Raw genomic sequence first — 22,001 nt, 5'->3', positions numbered from 1 at the left:
TTTATTCCAGTTGAATGTGAATACATAGATATAGCCGATCTCTTTGGTTTAATTTCAGCAGAAAGGCTGCTCCCTGTACCTACACAGGTGAGGGACGTTTGAGCTGAAACTGCACCAACGCCCGGCAGTCCAGTTTACACACAAGGCGGAGCTCAGTCCCTCCCAGAACCCAGAATAAATCAAATCCGCAGCCTGGGAGTCGCTGAGTTAAACAGAGAAACTCCGCCCCACTGCTTGCGGTGAAAGAAAAATGAGAGATCCACAGGGAAATCCGGACAGAAAGGTTAATGCAGCAGCTCAGACTCAACTCTCCGTACAGGGTGAGCACACCGGGGCAGGAACATTGTCGATCACCCGGGAAGTCGGACTGTGATATCCCGGGACCACACTGAACGCCGTCCGGTTACAACATCAGAGGTAAGTGTTGTCTATGATTCTGCACAACTATTCAGCGTTTACAGCGAGGCTCGGCTTTGGTCGGGATCGAGAGTGAATTTAGTGGGAGAAGGGAGTCCTGACATGTTCATGTTAACGAGTCAGTCACTGCCCAAATGGATTAAGAGAAAGGAGGTCTTTGCCGTCAACCACAAATACTCTGCCTGGTGATTTCTAATGAATGCAAGCAGAAAGCATCTTTCAACCCGGTAGTGACATGTGAAATATCCTACGGGGCAGTGACCCGTCACCGAACTCTCTCAAACAAGAGAAAAGAGCAAATGTTGGAAAGCCGAACAACACACACAAGATGGTGGAGGAACTCTGCAGGCCAGGCAGCATCTATGGTAAAAAGTACAGTTACATTGGAGGTTAGAGGTAATGTTCTTTACATCGCGCCATGTAACAAAAAGGGTTAAATACAGTATTAAACTGCCTTCACATTTGAACAATAGTGTCTTGTCGAACCGGTTAGGATTTGATTTCAGCGGAACGGCCGCTCCCTGTTCTGACGAATGTGACCGGACAGGCAGCCGCTTGCTCGCAGACCGTGAGCACCGAGTCTCACAGAACAACAAGCCGCACCTTCCAAATCAGTCAATCATCTGCCCTCCTCCCCTTTCCAGTCCAGTCCTGATGAAGGGGCTCGATCCGTAACGTCGACTCTTTACACCCATCCATAGATGCTACCCGACCTGCTGAGTTCCTCCAGCACTGTGTGTGTTGCCATGGTTACGAGAGATCCAGTGGGCGGGGCTATTTGAAACAAACGACACACAGTATTCACGTTGTCAGAATATCCTATTGGAATTCAGGTGACAATAATTCAGTTTCTGATATTTATCTTGAATCTTTATTTGCAAACAATCGGTTGTCTGTGCGTTGGATCAGCGATCAAGGCGATATTTGTTTTTTAAGCCACTTTTGGCGGCGGTGATTTGTGTGTTCCTACTGTTTCCTGTTTGCACGATCTACGCTTTCCACAGGTTAGATAAGGATTGAGAATAACGGCCACCAGTTTCAAAGCAAAGGTGTGAGAGATGTACAGCAAACACCTGTTCCGTTTCCAGAATTTCCTTTTTCAGAGGAATACATCTGCTGTTCCTGTGTAGATTGGGTGTGTTTTGAACTCTGCCGCTCAATAGCCAGTGGAAGCAATGGCCTATTCTGTTTAATGCCGAGATTTTTGATAAACAGCAGGTTTGAAGTGTTACAGGGATGGAAATGGGGAAATACAGAATTATATTTATATCATTTAAGCCGTGATTTCTTTATCTGCAGCAGCAGTTTCGACGGGCCGGGTGGTCCAATTATGCATGTTGTTGTGTTGACTGGAAAAACTCTGACAATTTAATTAATGCAAGCTTACTAGTATGTGAAGAGAGAAATTATTTTATTTATAAGTTGAACTGAGCACAAGCAGTTTGCTTGATTTAATGATTTGCATTCAGCTTTGTGCAGGTCTGGGGGTCCTGGTGCAGGAAACACAAAAAGTTAGTATGCAAGTGCAGCAGGTGGTCAAGAAGGCCAATGGAATGCTGGCTTTTATTGTTAGGGGGATGGAGTATAAGAACAGGGAGGTCTTAGTGCAGTTGTACCGGGTATTGGTGAGACCAATGTCTGTGTGCAGTTCTGGTGTCCATATTTAAGAAAGGACATACTGGCTCTCGAGGCAGTGCAGAGAAGGTTCACTAGGTTAATTCCGGGGATGGGTGGGTTGATGTATGATGAGAGGTTGAGTAGATTGGGACTCTACTCATTGGAGTTCCGAAGAATGAGAGGCGATCTTATTGAAACATATAAGATTGTGAAGGGGCGTGATCGGGTGGATGCGGGGAGAATGTTCCCAATTATGGGTGAAACTAGGACTAGGGGGCATAATAAGGGGATGCCTTTCCAGAACTGGAATGAGGAGAAATTTCTTCACTCAGACGGTAGTGTTGCTGTGGAATTCACTGCCCCAAAGAGCTGTGGAAGCAACTACACTCAATAAATTCAAAATGGAGATAGACATTTTCCTGGATAAAAATGACATTAGGGGATAGGGTGAGCGAGCAGGTAAGTGAACATGAGGCTAGGGTTAGATCAGCCATGTGATCTCCTGGGCCAGTTTTCGATTGCCTGGATGGGTCGGTGAGGAATCTTCCAGATTTTTTCTCCTCAATTGGTAAATCGTTTTTTTCCCCCCCGGGTGATCACATGGGTTTGGGCAGGATGCATAATAAAATAAAATGGGCGGCATGGTGCCCTGTTGGTTGGCACTGTTGCCTTGTGGGATTCGGTGATAACTCGAGTTAAGATTGGATCAGCCATGATCTTGTTGCATGGCGGAGCAGGCTTGATGGGCCGATTGGCCTACTCCTGCTCCTATCTCTTATGTTCTTATGTTCTTATGTTAAATGTGTGCCCCAGCTGCATTAGGTTGTCAAACTTTTGACTCATTCGGTGAGCTGGCCAGCACGGTCCTGGACCGATGGACGCTCTTCCTGTTCCTTGTCCCTGACTCCACAGTCTGCTCAGCTACCGCGCGCACCAACTCACCGCCCCGCCCTCTGCCCACGCGCGCACATGTGGCCAAAGTATTTGAGCTTTTCAAGCCTCCTCATCAGCAGTCTGGCTGTACTTGAAGTATAGTCTTATTGGGTATTCTTGCTGGCTAATGCACTCTTAACACTTTCCTCCAGCATCCGAGTTCAAAGATGTTGATTCTTTTGTATTCAGCCTCACTGATAGTCCAGCTCTCGCAGACATAAATCATAACTGGAAATACCATAGAATTGACAAAATGGATCTTCGTAGACAATGTTATGTCTCTGCCCTTCAGTATTTTGTCTAAATTCCCATTGCTGCCCTCCCTAGAAGTAAGAGATCTTTAATTTTTTGGCTGCATTTACCATCCATAGAAAACTTTGAACCGACAAAATCTGTTACTGTTTCCACTTCGTTTCCATTTATTACCACGAAATTCATAGGGCTGGTTGGTATTCTTAATATTGAACATCACGTCAACATTTCCACTTTCTTCTTTCGCCTTCATTAGAAGCTTCATCAGATTCTACTCACTTTCAGCCATTACAGTAATATCACCTGCATATCTGAGGTTGTTAATTTTACATCCGGCAATTTTGATTCCAACATTTTGAGTCCTCGAGACCAACATTCCTCATGAAGTGTTCTGCATATAGATTAATTAAGTAGGGCGACAGTACGCATCCTTGTCGTACTCATTTCCCAATGTTGAACCAGTTTGTTATTCCGTGTTCAGTACTAACTGTTGCTTCTTGATCTTCGTACAGGTTTCTCATAAGGCAGATCAGATGTCAAGGTGTCCCCATTTCTTTAAGGATTTTCCATAGTTTCAAGGTTTTAGAGTCTTCATGAAAACATAGATAATTACTTTCCTGAAATTCCCTGTATTTCTCCATTATTCAGTGTAAGTTAGCATTTTTTTCTCTTGAGCCTCTGCCTCCTCTAAAACCAGCTTGTACATCCGGCTGTTCACGTTCCATATATTGCTGCAACGCACACAAAATGCTGTTGTAACGCAGCAGGCCATGCAGCATCTATAGGGAGAGGTGCAGTCAATGTTTCGGGCCGAGACCCTTCGTCAGGACTCGTATATTGCTGTACTCTGGCTTGCGTGAGCTTTAGTATTAACTTGCTACCATGTGAAATTGTTCGGTAATTTGAATATTCCTTTACAATTCCCTACTTAGGAATTGGGATAAAACAGGTTTTGTTTTTACCAGTCTAAAGGCCATTGTTAGGTTTACCCGATCTCCTGGCAAATTGCATGCAACATTTTTACATCATCACCTTTTAAAATTTTAAACAATTCAACAGGACTCCTGTCACATCCTGCAGCCTTATTATTGGCAACATTTTCTATCGCCCATTCGACTTCACCTTCCGGAATGTCCGGCTCTAGATTGACCAGGGAGTCCATATAACCATATAACAATTACAGGACGGAAACAGGCCATCTCGGCCCTTCTAGACCGTGCCGAACGCTTACTCACAGCTAGTCCCACTGGCCCGCACTCAGTCCATAACCCTCCATTCCTTTCCTGTCCATATACCTATCCAATTTTCCTTTAAATGAACATACCGAACCTGCCTCTACCACTTATACTGGAAGCTCGTTCCACACAGCTACTACTCTCTGAGTAAATAAATCCCGCCTCGTGTTACCCTTAAATTTTTGCCCCCTATCTCTCAACTTATGTACTCTTGTTTGAATCTCCCCTACTCTCAATAGAAAAAAGCCTATCCACGTCCCCTCATAATTCTAAATACTTGTATCAAGTCTCCCCTCAACCTTCTACGCTCCAAAGAATAAAGACTTAACTTCAACCTTTCTCTGTGACTTAGGTGCTGAAACCCACGTAACATTTTAATAAATCTTCTCTGTACTCTCTCTATTTTGTTGATATCTTTCCTATAATTCGGTGACCAGAACTGTACACTATACTCGAAATTCGGCCTTACCAATGCTTTGTATAATTTTAACATTACATCCCAACTCCTATACTCAGTGCTCTGATTTATAATGGACAATATACCAAAAGCTTTCTTCATCACTCTATCCACATGAGATTCCACCTTCAGAGAATTATGCACCATTATTCCTAGATCACTTTGTTCTTCTTCATTCTTCAATGCCCTACAATTTACCATGTATGTCCTATTTGGATTATTCCTACCAAAATGTAGCACCTCACATTTATCAGCATTAACCTCCATCTGCCATCGTTAAGCCCACTCTTCTAACTGGCCTAACTTTGTCTGCAAACTTTGAAAACCTACTTCATTATCCACAACGCCATCTACCTTAGTATCATCTGCATACTTACTAATCCAATTTACCACCCCATCATTCAGATCATTCATGTATATGACAAACAACATTGGACCCAGTACAGATCACTGAGGCACACCACTAGTCACCAGCCTCCAACCTGACAAACAGTTATCCATCACTACTCTCTGGCATCTCCCATCCAGCCACTGTTGAATCCATTTTACTACTTCAATATTAATACCTAACGATTGAACCTTCCTAACTAACCCTCCGTGCGGAACCTTGTCAAAGGCCTTACTGAAGTCCATATAGACAACATCCACTGCTTTACCCTCGACAACTTTCCTCGTAACCTCTTCAAAAAGATTTGTCAAACATGACCTTCCACGCACAAATCCAAGCTGACTGTTCCTAATCAGACCCTGTCTATCCAGATAATTATATATACCACCTGTAAGAATACTTTCCATTAATTTACCCACCACTGACGTCAAACTGACAGGTCTATGATTGCTAGATTTACTCTTAGATCTCATTTAAAACAATGTAACCACATGAGCAATACGCCAATCCTCCTGCACCATTCCCATTTCTAATGATATTTGAAATATTTCTGTCAGAGAACCTGCTCTTTCTACTCTCACCTCCCTCAAGGTCCTGGGGAATATCTTGTCAGGATCCGGAGATTTATCCACTTTTATATTCCTTAAAAGCGTCAGTACTTCCTCCTCTTTAATCGTCATAGTTTCCATCACTTCCCTACTTGTTTCCCTTACGTTACACAATTCAATATCCTTCTCCTTAGTGAATACAGAAGAAAATAAATTGTTCAAAATCTCCCCTACCTCGTTTGGCTCCACACATAGCTGTCCATTCTGATTCTCTAAGGGACTAATTTTATCCCTCACTATCCTCTTGCTATAAAATTTAACTGTAGCAACCCTTCGGATTTATTTTCACCTTACTTGCCAAAGTAACGTCGTATTTTTTTTTTAGCTTTTCTAATTTCTTTCTTAAGATTCTTCTTACATTCTGTATATTCCTTGAGCACCTCATTTACAGCATGCTGCCTATATTTATTGCAGATATCTCTCTCTTTCCTAACCAAGTTTCCAATATCCCTTGAAAGCCATGGCTCTCTCAAACTTTTACACTTTCCTTTCAACCTAATAGGAACATAAACATTCTGTACCCTCAAAATTTCAGCTTTATATGACCTCCATTTCTCTATTACATCCTTCCCATAAAACAAATTGTCCCAATCCACTCCTTCTAATTCCTTTCGCATCTCCTCAAAGATAGCCTTTCTCCTATCAAAAATCACAACCCTTGGTCCAGTCCTATCTTTCTTCATAACTAGATTGATACTGATGAAATTGTGATCCCTGAACGCGAAGTGCTCCCCAACACATACCTCCTTCACTTGACCTATTTTATTCCCTAACAGAGGATCCAACACTTCCCCTTCTCTAGTTTGTACCTCTATGTCTTGCTGCAAAAAACTATCCTGCACACATTTCACAAACTCCAAACCATCCATCCCTTTTACATTATGGGCTTCCCAGTCTATGTGTGGAAGATTACAATCTCCCAAAATCAGAACCCTGTGCTTACTACAAATATCTGCTATCTCCTTGCAAATTTGCTCCTCCAATTCTGGCTCCCATTAGTTGGTCTATGATACACCCCTGTAAGTGTTACTACACATTTCCCATTCCTCAATTCCACCAAATAGACTCCCTAGACGATCTCTTTAATCTATCCTGCCAGAGCACCGCTGAAATATTTTATCTTACAAGCAACGCAACACCTCCCCCTCTTTTCCCTCCGATTTTATAATAACTGAAGAACCAAAATCCAAGAATATTTAGTTTCCAATCACACCCCTCCTGCAACCATTTTTCACTAATATCTACAACATCATATTTCCAAGTATCAATCCATGTTTTAAGCTCATTCAGCTTTCTTAAAATGCTCCTTAATGAATTTCATTTAAGAAATTTTCCACCTCTTCCTCTATGTTTATCTCTAACAGTACAAAGAATGTTATTGTCTTCTTTTTCTTCCTTCTCCCATACATCTGTTCCTACACTCTGGTTCTCCTCCCGTCTGATATCTAGTTTAAATCCACTGGAGGTTCTCTACCAAATCTACCTGCAAGAATATTTGTCCCTCTCCAGTTCAGATGTAAACCGTCCCTCCGGAACAGGTCCCACCTTCCCTGGAAAACTGCCCAATTATCTATAAATCTGAAGCCCTCCCTCCTGCACCACGTCTTCAGCCATGTGTTGATCTGCACTAACTTACTATTTCTCAACCCATCTGCACGTGGCACTGGTAACAACTGTGGAGACCATTACGGTAATGGCTGAACTACGGATAACTGTTAAAAATGATTCTTTCTAAACAGGCTGACCTTCGAGTCAGCTCCAGGCAGAAGGGGCGCAGTAAAATCTGGAGAAAAGGAAGGCCTCCTGTTCAAAAGAGAACATTATTCCAAATACATAATATTCCATCAGTCCTGAAAGCGCCCTTCCTTCGGCTGTCTCTGTGCAAGTAGCTGATGAGTTTCCGTAACACTCATACTACACGGTCTGGCACCAGCGATCACTCCATGGTACACTGCAGATGTTGTGGTCAAATCAAGACGTACAAAAAAGCTGGTTGAACTCAGCAGGTCGGGCCGCATCCGGTGAAAGGAGCAGTCAACGTTTCGGGCCGAGACCTTTTGTCAGGTCTAAAGAAGGAGGGGCCCTATAAAGAACGTGGGGGGGGGGGGCGGGTGGAAAAGCAAACGGAGGAAAGATCAAGGGCTGGGGGAGGGGAAGCAGGGAGGGGATAGGCAGGAAAGGAGAAGAAGGAATCTAAGGGGAAAGCACTATGGGTAGTAGAAGAGGGCAGAATCATGAGAGAGGTGATAGTCAGCTAGAGAGGAGGCAGAGTGAAGGTGGGATGGTGGAAGTGAAAGGGAGGGAATTACCGAAAGTTAGAGAATTCAATGTTCATACCAAGGAGCTGGAGACTACCCAGACGGTATATGAGATGTTACCCCTCCAGCCTGAGTTTGGCCTCATCATAGTAGTAGAGTACACCATGTATGGGCATATCCGAATTGGAATGTGAAGGAGAGTTGAAGTGAGTGGCAACCGGGAGATCCTGTCTGTCTGTGCTCAACGAAGCGGTCCCCCAACCTGCGTCGGGTGTCGCCGATGTGGAGGAGCCTGCACCGGCAGCACCGGATGCCGCCGATTACCCCAACAAACTCACAAGTGAAATGTTGCCTCACCTGAAAGGACTGTTTGGCGCCCTGAATGGTGGGTATTTTACCCGCAGTGGTGGCAGAGAGAGAGAGAGACAGGGTCCGTTTGTACCTCCGCATGGCGGTGAGCGTGGCTTGGAGAAGCGGTTGGAGCAACGGTCAATAAAACGGCGCTACCAGGGATCCTCGTTGGGCCCAAATAGCTGCAAGAGTAGGCCCTTCGGCCCTTCGAGCCAGCACCTCCATTTAATGTGATCATGGCTGATCGTCCACAATCAGTACCCCGTTCTTGCGTTCTCCCCATATCCCTTGACTCCGCTATCTTTAAGAACTTCATCTAACTCTTTCTTGAAAACATTCAGAGAATTGGCCTCCACTGCCTTCTGAGGCAGAGCATTCCATAGATCCACAACTCTCTGGGTGAAAAAGTTTTTCCTCAACTCTGTTTTAAATTGCCTACCTCTTATTCTTAAACGGTGGCCTCTGGTTCGGAACTCCCCCGACATCGGGAACATTCTTCCTACCTCTAGGGTCTCCAATTCCTTAATAATCTTATATGTTTCAATCAGATCCCCTCTCATCCTTCTAAATTCCAGTGTATATTCCGGTCAAGGTCACTGACATCACATTTATTTCCTATTCAGATGTTTGGCCTGAATAACAACTGAACTCGTTGACCATACCTGCATGTGTTTATGCTTTCATTTGCAGGCAGATGATTAACAGATTCGCATTAATGAGCTGGTATACAGTTGTACCTAACAAAGAGGCCATTTAGTGCATTTCCCATTTAGACAAACACTCACCCATCTCGAATATGAACAAGGGCCTGGGCCTGATTATTGACCATTTGCATGCTTGCAACAACGAGTTGTCGCTGGCACGGCAGTGGACAAAACACTGTTATAAGGCGGGCGTCATTTGGAGAGAGAGAGACCCGTCACTGTACCCTCTAAACTGCGCATTCGCATAAACAAAATGATTCCGCGAACGGAGCCTTTGTTGCAGGGCCGATGGAATTAAAGACTGCCAGAGAAACGTTTATGAAACCTGAACGTTCTTCTTTGTTGTACTGCATTTTTATGCTATCCTTACTAAATAATTTAAGTCAAAACAATGTTTTCTTTCCGTGTTAGTCTTCATTCTAAATATTCATAGAAGCACATTACAAAAAAAAAGATCATATATACGATGTTGCACTATATTCAGGCCGTGTGAAAATTTCCGGCTCAGAGCAATGATTGATCCACGCAGCTGACAAAATAGTAATTAGTGGGAACATTAAAGACAGAACTACGTTACTTTCTATGCATATTAGTCACGATTGAAAGTGGTACATTATCGTGCTCCCTGTTATAGACGAGATGTTAAAAGTCAATAGAGTAGACAAAACTGTCTCACCGGAAGCCTCTCTGGTATCAGGGAAATAGTAACGAATAACGCAAGAAAAATTAATAATAATTTCGCCTTGTCCGGGGGAGCAGACTGTGAGGCAATAGGCTCAAGTGCTTAACAGTACGAACTAATGTTGAACAGCGAATAACTGGAAGGTCCATTTACTATGAACTCAAGAGCTTTTTGTTTTCGCTTCACGAATGATCACTATTAATGCCCCGATAAGCACTTTTAATACCTTTTCAGAACACTGGGTATAGTACCTCCCCCATTATAGGTATCAGCAAGGATGAGATACGGGCCAAATTGTGCAATTAAGCGTTCAGCATACCACGCAGCATCTTGGACAAACCCAGTTCTGATACCAGTGTCTTTTTACACAGATCCAGTCTGATTTACCGAGTTTCCAGCACTTTATGAGAGGAAGGCAGGAATACAGCGTTGGGGTGAGAAAAAAAAATCAGCCATGATTGAATGATGGAGAAAACTCGATGGACTGAATCGCTTTATTCTGCTCTGATATCTTATCATGACTCAATGATGAGTCCTTCGTATCCCGGATCAGGATTGGTGACGTGTGAGGGACTATTACAGATTTGTTCACTGAAATCTTTTTATTTGTCTTCAGCGCTTAAATTTCAGTGAGATTTGCTTTTGAAACATTGAGCAGAAATATATATATTTTTTCTCCTTTGTATTGTTAATGTGCTTCATTATCTCTCTGGTTAAAGTTAGACCTGCGGTGAGAGATTTATTGGAATAAAGCCCACAAATGGAAGCAAAGCTCGACTGAAAACGAGGGAACAGCGATAAGTGAAACAGCCCGATTACTGAGAGCACCAACTTGAGAGAACCTTTCTGACCTAGAGTTTTCAGTGATTTAGTCAGGAGAAAGTTTGGTGAGTCTCATTTACTTGAACACGGGTCCTTTAGATATTATATAACTGTACAAAGGAAGGTACGTGTTAGGTAGAATGGACTGAATGTGCCCAAAAATACCAGTTATGCCTCTGCCTGACCTAGTTCCAATCACTCCAGGTCTGGTAATGTGCTTTTAGAAGCCCGGCTCTTTAAAGTCACTCCCATTCTCTCAGTGTTTGCTCATTTGAAGGTCCTGCATCATCTGAAGTAGTTTTCGATCAGTACTGATGTTTCCTTGTTACGTCATCGTCATCTCAAAATGCGTTGACAAATTACTCCCTTTATTAGAAGCCCCAAGTGCGTCGTGTTGTAGTGATCGTAGAAAGGTGGAATTATCATGAACTGCAACAACATGCCATTGATTCCTCTAGCTATAGCAATCTGCAGTGATATACTTACCCTCAAATATATCTTCGCGTAGGCCTGTGCTGAGAACAGACCTTTCATAAAGCAAAATGTCCCAACATCGCAGTTTATTCAGTCCTCACTAGCAGATGGCAACCAATAATTTACATTTACATACCTTGGCCTTGTCAAGTACTTTTCTACTAATTACATTGTCAGAACCTGTGAACGTGACATTAAGCAGAGGTGGAAATTCAAAGTTATGCTCCCATGGATGTTGTACATGGGACGTCACAAAGCCTTTGACAAGGTGTCACATGACAGTTTGGTCTCGATGGTCAGGTCCAATACGGTCCGGAGAGAGCAAGTGGGATGTATTCAAAATTAGCTTCAAGGTAGCATGCAAAGAGTGCTGGTTGAAGGTTTTTCCTTGAAACGGAGGCGAGTAATTAGCGGTGTGCCACAAGGCTACAGGTTGGGACCTTTGATATTCCTTATTTTATAGCAATGATTTGCATGCGGTTGCACAAGAACAGTTAAGTGTGCAGAATGCACAAAATTAGTAGTTGCTTTCACAGAGATTATCATAGCATATATGAAATCTAAGTGGCCAGGGGGTAGAAAGAGATTGCAAAACCAATTCGAGCAGCAACGGATTCATGCAGATGTTGGGGAATATGTGAACGAAATAGCCAGAGGAAGAGGATGAGGCAGACGCAGTCGCATAATTCAAAAAGCAGCTGGGCTGTGTAGATTGAGTGAAAAGGCCAGAAGGAAGATGGCCCCATCACAGGAAATTGTGACCATCTCAGTGGGCACTGTGGTTGGCATTGCCTCGTTGGGCAGAGCGCTCTGAACTTCGACTCTACCGCCCCGTGACTCTGTCAATAGATGCGCCAGGTATCACTGGACAGACATACAGATATTGTGTAGAAGTTGTTATTAACGGGGAATGTTTAGTCCCAAAGCTAACTGCTGCTCTGATCCAGGAGATGGAAATACTATCATATTTGCAAAGTAATCCTACTCTCTCTGACTCACTGTCTGCTTGTTGTGTAGTTCAGGGCATCGCCAGAAGGTGGAGCTATCCAGCACAGGGACAAAGGTGTAAACAAGACGACAGTCAGCAATCGTTAGAATGGACACAGGTATGATCACAGGGATCTTTGAATCAAACTTTTGTTGTGTTTTTACGCAGTAGTTCAGATGAAGAAACGTGCACAGAGTTAACAGGGCATAGAAAAGTTTCATCAAGCAGTGTCATTTATCACACTGGCAAAGCGGCATTGAGTAATTGATCAATATAACAGTTCCAGCGTAGGGACTTGACACCGGTAATGGTCAAATCACTCCACTCACCATACAAAAATTAACCTGAGTAAATGAAATGGGGACTCCTGAATGAGGTGTTTGTAAGTGAAACACAGACAGGAATGTGACAGCGGACTTGTGGTTCATGTAACTGTTCAGGGTCAGGGTCCGTTTCACCTCCAAACAAGTAGTGAAGTGTAGGACATCTCCAACTTTCATTTATAAAATTCAGAACCAGATAATAGGAGCATTTCCGGGATTTCAGAGATTGTGTGATAACAGAGCATTTCAGGTTTTGGAAGGAAAGCGACCAACGCCCTCCCAGTTTTTCTTGGCTGCTGCACAAACGAGAAGTGGGGTGTTTCCAAATTCTGATTTCTGTAGCGGAGCGGAGATCATTGCCGGTGCTGGGAATGGCTGAGGATCAGGAGGCAGCTCATTGTAGATACATATGTGATCTGCTTCGGAGTTTTAACACCCCATTGAATGTCTGGGCTGTGGAGAAATGGGGAACGTGAGCTTCTAAATATTTCCCTCTTGATATGATCTTCTACCTGAATTTCAATTCTCAGGATCTCTGCTGGGAGACCTGGTATAACCAATGACCAAATGTCTCTGTCACCTGTAGACATTGTGATTCTGTTCAAATCTGTGATTCCGGCTGGAATAAAAATATCTTACAGCCTGGAAACAGTTCCTTCTGCCCATCTAATTCATGCAGTTCTAAATATCTGAGCTTGCCCCATTTTCCTGCGTTTTCCCAAATTTCCCTTGTAAACTTTTCCTATCCTTTTTCCTGCTCACATGTTCTCAACTTCGTAATTTTATTAGTGTCTGTAGCCCCCTCTGGATGCACGTCATTTATACCCATCAACCACCACGTGCAAAAATGCCCCTTTGATCCCTTTTCAATGTCTGTGCTGAAGTCTTAGACTCCCTAACTCTGTGAAAAAGACTGTGACCATCTACCCTATCTGCACCCCTGATTATGGTATGTGTGTGTGTCAGGTCACCCTTCTAGGACCTGAGCTCCAGGGCAAACTGTCTCAGCCGAACCATATGACACAAAAAACAACACCCTAGTCCAGTACCGTAGTGTTCATTCTCCACTACACACTTTCTAGCTTCATCACCTCCATCCTATCGATTAGCAACTTGAACTACAGGCAAAGCTCTATAACCAAGACTTTGCCAGTGACATGCATAGTTGTTACATGACGATCATCAGGCGGGCGATAAGATGGGAACCAGGGGAGCGGTCAGCATAGAGCTCAAGGTAATGGTCAGTCTGCGACCCAGGGGACCGGACGATGTGCGTCTCAAGGGAATGGTCAGTCTGTGACCAAGGGGTCCGGACATCGTGTGACAAAGCGATCGAAGAATGTGTGACCAGTAGATGAGACAATGTGTAATCCCGTTGCTGGTCTGTGTGTGGCACAGACTACCGGACAGTTAGTGACCCTGGGAGATTTTAGCTTGTGGAAGATAATCGCAAAATGTCGCCGGGGGCCGGTGGTGGGAATGTGTTGGTGTGGTACACGTTGTGTAGTGGGCAGCCATTGCCCCACTACAGGAATTATCCTGCCTGCTCTGAGGATTTCCAGGATGTGTATTGGAGGAATGCAGCTGTACAGATGAGGAGAGTATTTCCAGGATGTGAATCAGGGGAAGGTAATTCGCCAGGATGGAGGGAGTATCTTTGAGAAGCGAATATTACCGAATGTCCCAACATTTATGCCGTTCCAAAATTGAAATAGGTGAGTAGGTCGCATGGGGGAATGGACTGGTTTATATTAAATGTGGTCCTTCTATTACGTAATGCCTAGAGCATTGTTGGGTAGGATTTAGGGCAAGTGTTAGAGTCAAGTCAAGTCAAGTCACTTTTATTGCCATTTCGACCAAAATTGCTGGTACAGGACACAGTAAAAATGAGAAGTTTTTCAGGATCATGGTGTTAAATGACTCATTAAAAAATAGACTGAACTATTTTTATTTATAATAACTATATTATTGAGGAGTCTGATTGCTTGGGGGAAGAAACTGTTACACAGTCTTGTCATGAGAGCCCATATGCTTCAGTGCCTTTTCCGGATGGCAGGAGGGAGAAGCGTTTGTATGAGGGGTGCGTGGGGTCCTTCATAATGCTATTTGCTTTGCGGATGCAGCGTGTCGTGTAAAATGTCCGTGATGGTGGGAAGAGAGACCCCGATGATCTTCTCAGCTGACCTCTTTATACGCTGCAGGATCTTGCAATTTCTGAACCAGGCAGTGATGCAGCTGCTCAGGATGCTCTCAATACAACCCCTGTAGAATGTGATGAGTATGGTGGTTGGCAGATGGCTTTTCCCAGCCTTCGCAGAAAGTAGAGACGCTGCTGGGCTTTCTTTGCTATGGAGCTGGTGTTGAGGGACCAGGTGAGATTCTCCGCCAGGCGAACGCCAAGAAATGTATTGGTCTTAACGATCTCTACCGAGGAGCCGTCGATGTTCAGCGGGGAGTGGTCGCTCCGTGCCCTCCTGAAGTCAACAACCATATATTTTGTTTTGTTTACATTCGGAGACAGGCTGTTGGCTCTGCACCAGTCCATTAGCCGCTGCACCTCCTCTCTGTAAGCTGACTCGTCGTTCTTGCTGATGAGACCCAACACGATCGTGTCATCGGCGCACTTGATGACGTGGTTCGAGCTGTGTTGCAGCACAGTCGTGGGTCAGCAGAGTGAACAGCAGTGGACTGAGCACACTGCCCTAGGGGGCCCCCGTGTTCAGTGTGATGGTGTTTGAGATAGGGAATTAATCCAATTTTGTATCTGGAGGCAGGTTCAAGACACGGTTTTTTGTTGAGTTGGGTGAGAGCGGTGAAGATGAGGGATATCTGAGTTGAAGCCTACATTTTCCTTTTTATATTCACAGAGCCAGAGTTTACAATCTCCGACCTCCTGGCACAGGGGGATGAAGATCGACTGTATCAACTAACAAAGTTCTACAGAGACAGACTCAAACAAGCAATTGAAGAAAAGGTTGAGAGACTCGGGTTGATGTTGACAGAGGAGGGACATTTCAGTAGAGAAGAAAATGAGGTGAGTGCAGTTCGTGTGTTGTCACCGAACTGTTGGTATCAGGGGCAATAGCGATCAACGTTAATCTGCTGCTTGTTTTAGGAGATGACTTGGGAATGGAGACCTTGATCTCTGACCTGTCTCCAGCTGATCTGATTTCAGCTCTTCAGGTAGAGAGCACTGGGAACTGCAGGTTCAGCGTCACATTTTCTTGTCTCACCTCCTGTATTTATCAGTGTGATATAAGAGCAGTGGCTGCATATCTGGACTTCCAACAGGCATTCAGTCTGAAACTAATTTCAAATCCTGGCAGATTTACCTCATTTCATTAATCCTGGAGGAATATTAAACTGTCAGATTGGGCGAACTGGCTTCACTGCGGTACATCAGGGAAAGAAACCGGCTAACCACAGCTGATCGTGGCTCCATCAGTTCCCAAACAATGTGTGGCTGACTTGTCATAGTCATAGAAATTACAGCACAGAAGCAGGCCGTTTGGCTCATCTATTCCATACAGGACCTCTGTAACTGCCTATTCCCATTGACGTGCACTGGGCCATGGTGTTCTATACCCTTATTACGCATTTATCTATCCAGACTTCTCTTAACCACTTGTACTGCTTGAGCTGCTAGTTCGTTCCACACTCTCAGCATCCTCTAAGTAAACAGGTTTCACCTCTGTAGGCTTTGAACTTTACACCTTTCCCACTTTACTGATAAGCTCTTGTTGTAGTATCTCTTTACCTCAGTACAAAATGCCTACTTGCATTTATCCTGTCTATACCCCAAGTAACTCTGTAAGCTATCAAATCTCCGCTCAATCTTTCATGTTCTAATGAATAATGTCCTAACCAGTTCACCCTTTTCTTATTACTTAGGCCTTCAAGTCCTGGCAACATCCATGTAATGTTTTTTTGTGCACTCTTTCAATCTTATCTCCATCTGTCCTGTAGGTAGGTGAGCAGAACTGCACAAAATATCCAAATTAGGCCTCACCAACGTCTTACACAGCATCATATCCCATCTAATGTACACGATATTTTCATTTACGAATGTTAATGCGCTACGAATCTTGCTTTTAGAGCCTATCAACATGTGCGGCCACTTCCAATGGCGTATGGACCTGTATTCCAGATCACTTTGTTCTACCGGTCGCTGTGTAAGATCTGCCCTGCTTGTCCATCTAAGTGCAACATCTTGCACCTGTCTGCATTAAATTGCATTGGCGCCTTTTAAGCCCTTTCTCCAGTTTGTCTGGATCTCACTGCAAGCTCTTGTAGTCTTCCTCTTTGTCCACTGCACTTTCCCGATGTGGTGTCATCCGCAAATTTGCTGATCTGTTAACCATAATTTCATCCAGATAGAAGACAAACAACAACAGACACCGGCACAGCACCAATCCCTTTGACACTGCACAATCTACAGGCGCCAATCAGAATACAACAGTCTATAACGATACTTCGGATTCTTCCAAAAATAATAGTCTAATCCAGTTGACTACATTATCTTGAATCTTGAACAATCGAATCTTCTTGACTAACCTCCTGTGCAGAACCTTGACAAATACCGTGCTGAAGTCCATGTAGACAATACTTGCCTTCATCAACATTTCTGGAAACTTCCTCGAAAATCTCTGAGATTGTTTAGAGGTGAAAGATCAAGCACAAAGCTGATAATCTCAATAACACAAACATCAAACAGTTTGACCTAAAAGGGAAGAGGAAAGAACAATATATATATATATATATATACACACACACAGAAGTGTGGAAATAGGAACCAGAACCAGGATCTTTCAGGATCTTTCAGTAAATGGGATACAGTTTTATAATATGATGAAGAGAGTCCAGTTCAGTTCCAGATATTTGGTTGAGTAACGTTGGAGAGAGAGAGAAAGAGAGAGAGAGAGAGAAAGAGAGAGAGAGAGAGAGAGAGAGAGAGAGAGAGAGAGAGAGAGAGAGAGAGAGAGAGAGAGAGAGGAAGAGGAGAGAGAGAGAGGAGAGAGAGAGAGAGAGAGAGGAGAGAGAGAGAGAGAGAAGAGAGAGAGAGAGAGAGAGAGGGAGAGAGAGAGAGCGAGAGAGAGAGAGAGAGAGAGAGCGAGGAGAGAGAGAGAGAGAGAGAGAGAGAGAGAGAGGAGAGAGAGAGAGAGCGAGAGAGAGAGAGAGAGAGAGAGAGAGGGAGAGAGACGTTGCCGTCGATCTTCCCGTTGTCTCCCGAAGTCCTGTGGTGGTCACCGACCATGACCATACTACATATGACCGTTCTTCGTGGTGGAATTATCACCCAGGCAAGGATGGGCACACAAATAATTCCCCACCGGTCGCACATTTTCACACTATGAGCCACTGATCGATTCACTGAATTGATCCTCCAAGACCCTCTCAAGGGTGCATAAATCTTGTTCAGTCTCGCCATGCTGGACACCGGCTGTCCATCAAACGGCTCTGCCCTGCTCTCTCTGCAGGTATCTTAACAAGCAGGCAAAACGTCCTTGGGGAAAGGGTGAACAAGCTGGCAGAAGAAACCAAACCTTAACCTCTCACTCTCTCTCTCTCTTCTCTCTCTCTCTCTCTCTCTCTCTCTCTCTCTCTCCTCTCTCTGTAACAGCTCAAACAGAGTCCAAAAGCGAGTCTCATTCTCCTGACATTTTGAAGAGATTGCCCCAGAAAATATGAACCCTAGCGGTATGTAACAGACCTAAAAAGGAAGAAGATCAATAGGTTGTCCTGAAAGAGAAAGGAAAAAAAAAGGACATCTGCTAACTTGCGGAATATCTAACTAATGAGAGACAGGGCGCATTATTGCAGGTCCTCTCTGGAGTTTTCACAACGACATCACATATTTTCTCTGATCAGCATCTAAAACGGTTCACAATATGCAAGTGTGGTCTGGCCAGTGCTTGTTCATATATTCTAATCCTCTCGAAATTAATGCTAACATTGTTTTTGCATTTCCTAACACTGATTCAACCTGCAGGGAATCTCCTGATACTCTAAAACATAGTCAACGTCTTCATTATTTATGCCAAAGTGTATGGCCACGTACCTCCCTCTACTACATTCCAATTGCTACTGATTTGCCCATTTTTTCATTGGTGGAAATCCCTGCTTCCTCAACGCTTCCTCTCCCTTATCATATCTTCGTAACGTGCGCAATCTGGACCATAAGGCCTTCAAGTTATTGACATAATGGAAAACAGAAACTATCCCAAAGCCCTATTTCTTCCCATTCAGTGCATCCTTACAGTTAGACAAAATCTGTCTGGGGAAAAACATGGATCCTCCATCCATGCTGGTGTCTTTCTTGTCCTACTGTCGGCCTTTGTCTTCTTGAACAGCGTCATTTGGTCGGCTTAGTCAAACGTCCTCGGGAAGTCCAAGTAAACAACTTACTCTGAATCTCCGTCGTCGACCCAGCATGCTATGTTGTCAAAAACTTCCAACAGGTCTGTCAGAGAAGATTCCCTTCCATGGATTTTGGCCTTTTTTCATCAGGTGCATCCAAATACCCCGAAACCTTATCCTCAATAATCAACTGCTGACATCTTCTGAAACGCTGATCACACTAACTATAATCTACAGAACCATTCCAAAATTTAGTGATTCCTGAGTGATCCTTACTAATGTCTCCATAATCTCTTCAGCCTCCTCTTTCAGAAGCAATCGGGTGCAGTTGATCTGGACTCATCTATCTTCAGAACTTTCAGCTTCCGGAATGCCTTCTCCTTAATAATTGCAAATATCCTCTCTTCTGCCCCCTGACATTCTCAAATATCTGGCACGTTCTACTGTTTTTTTACAGTGAAGACTGACGCAAAACCTTCCGCCATTTCCTTCTCCCCTGAAAGTACCTCTCCACTGTCATTTTCCAGCGGCCCAAAATCCACTTTCTTCTCTTTCACTCTTCATATATCAGACGGTCCTTTTGGTAAGCTCTTTTACATTATTCGCTTGCTAACCTTCATATTTCATTTTTTTCTACTTACGGCTTTTAATTGCCTTCTGTTGGTTTGTAGAAACATCCCAGTCCTCCAGCCTTCTACTATATTTTGTAATATTCTGCACACTCCCCTTTGCTTTTGTGCTGCTTTGACCACCTCGTCAGCCACAGTTAATCATCCTCCTTTTAGTATAATTCCTCATCTTTGTGATCATTTGTCCTGTGCCTTCTGAGTTGCTCCGAGAAACTTCAGCCATCCCTGCTCTGCCATTGTCCCTGTAGTGTCATTTTCCAATTTATTTTTGCCCAGCTCCTCTCAAATGCCTCTGTAATTCCTTTATCCAACTGTCACACTGATACAACTAATTTTACCTTCTCACTCTCAAACTGCAGTATGAGTTCTGTTATTTTCTGATCATTGCCTCTGAAGGGTTTACTTAGCTGAAGCTCCCCAATCAAATCTGGTGCAAGACACAACACAGACTACAGATATGTCTTTCCTATAATGGGCTCAACCATAGGCTTCTCTCAAAAGCCATCTCATAGGCATTAAACAAGTTCCCTCACTTGGATTCAGCACCGACCTGGTTTTCCAAAGCTACCGGCATATTGAAATTCCAATGGACTATTTTGACATTGACCTCTTTACATGCCTTTTCTCTATCCCACTGGAAGTTGTAGCCCACATCCTGGTTACTGTTCCATAAGGGTCATTTTCCCTAAGCAGTTTATTCACATCAACATCGTCCAATCCGCTATCACCTCTTTCTCAGAACTTTGCATTTATAATTACAACATAGAAAACACAAACCTTCCACCCACCGACCTATCCTTTCGATTAAATATTTATCCCTGGATGTGAGCACCCAACTGTGATCTTCTTCCAGCCATGATTCAGTGATCCCCAACATCCCATTTTTTTTTTGCTCTCTCGCTTTCCCCTCAATTACCATCTTGTTGTCCTATCTTGTTGATGGAATGCTCCACATTGACAGATCAAGGAAATTAATCATATTACATCTACTGCAGGGTATCAGTAAATGCTTATTCTTACACACTATTGATTTAGAATTTCCTTCAGTTACTGTTTCTCTGCTAATGACTGAACCCAGGGAGGATGAGGCAGCTGCCCAGTGACTGCATCCGTTCTGAAGCTACTGGGACCATGAACAGATATTTTCCTGCACATTCTCCATGTCTGTCTGTCTGCTCCACAATAAATCCTTTGTTTCCTTTTCTAGAAAGTCACTGAGCTGACAGAGAAGGGAAACCGGGCAGAGAGTTCCAGACTCTTCCTCAGTTTGGTGATGGGCAAAGGCTCCCGGGCCCAGAGGGCGATGTGGGAATCCTTTGTGATGTGGAGGACTGAGTTACCGAAGTTGGAGAGAATACTGAGGGAAATACTGGAACACGGTATGTTAAAACCACGCACTGAACACAAAGGCACATTGAAATAAACATTTTAGTTATTTTAATTATTTTAGCTCTGTTTCCATGGACTTTTTTTCAAATATTTAAACAGGTCCTGATCCACGGGAATACACGAACATCGCCCAAGGGTTATTTGAGTTACCCACTCAACTGATCGGTGAGTGATCAAATGCACAGTTCAAACCACGTCTCAAAAGTTAGTCTGGGACTTGGCAAAAGCTGGGAATGAAAACTTGCCATTAGCCATTCGTTGATCTCTGGATTCAAGTAACAATTCAAAGAATCTCTCGTTACAGCCTGAATATTCTACAATGTATTTTTCTATTAATCCAGCTGTTGGTTCTGCTGAAGCCTTCACTCCAGGTCCTCAAGCTCTGGGAATGCCCAATCACCCCAGGCAGGCTCCTGATCCACTGTATGACCCAGTCCAGGTGACTTTTCCATCTTCAGACTTCCATCTTCCAAGCCCCTTTTCCTTTGTAATAGCACTACACGCAATTCTGTTCACTGATGTTCTTTACCTTTTGTAATTCCACCAGTGACTTGCACAGAGTTTGTCTGGCATTCCCTTTTCACCCGTTACTACATCTATAACAACATTTTCAGCAATCCGATATCGACCCTCTCCCCTTTTTCCTTTACTCTTTATATGCCTGGGAAAGTGAAAAAAATAAACTTAGATATCCTTTCTTATATTATTGACCATATCCTTGCATTTCCTGTACATTCGTGTATATCTAGGAGCATCTGTAATATAGTTGCCTCCGACATGGCCCAGACAGTAAATTCCAGCACCCACAGCTCTGTGACAAAACTACCCACATTTGCTGTAAATTTACCCCATCTCACCTTAAACAAATACCCTCTAGTATTAGACACCAGTCTAATAAAAAATAACAATCAAAATACAGTCTGTCGACTCAAACTCTTATCTCTCAAACATGTACATCTCAGTCAGATCCCGATTTAGAGGAGGGAATTAAATGCAGCATCTCCAAGTTTGCGGATGACACGAAGCTGGGCGGCGGTGTTAGCTGAGAGGAGGATGGTAAGAGGATGCAGGGTGACTTGGATAGGTTAGGTGAGTGGGCAAATTCATGGCAGATGCA

The 22,001-nt window shown here is 43.7% G+C and overlaps 1 long non-coding RNA gene across 1 annotated transcript; it reads left to right on the top strand.

Annotated features, from left to right (window-relative positions):
- Nucleotides 1–282: 282 nt before the first annotated feature.
- On the top strand, nt 283–20,870 carry LOC132387342 (uncharacterized). Its single transcript, XR_009509864.1, has 3 exons — nt 283–417; nt 15,377–15,543; nt 20,703–20,870. It is a non-coding gene; the product is annotated as an uncharacterized LOC132387342 (long non-coding RNA).
- The last annotated feature ends 1,131 nt before the right edge of the window (nt 20,871–22,001 follow it).

Source organism: Hypanus sabinus, unplaced genomic scaffold (genome assembly GCF_030144855.1).
Source record: "Hypanus sabinus isolate sHypSab1 unplaced genomic scaffold, sHypSab1.hap1 scaffold_176, whole genome shotgun sequence".
In the NCBI taxonomy this organism is placed as follows: Eukaryota; Metazoa; Chordata; class Chondrichthyes; order Myliobatiformes; family Dasyatidae; genus Hypanus; species Hypanus sabinus.
This window is presented reverse-complemented; position numbering and strand designations above follow the sequence as displayed.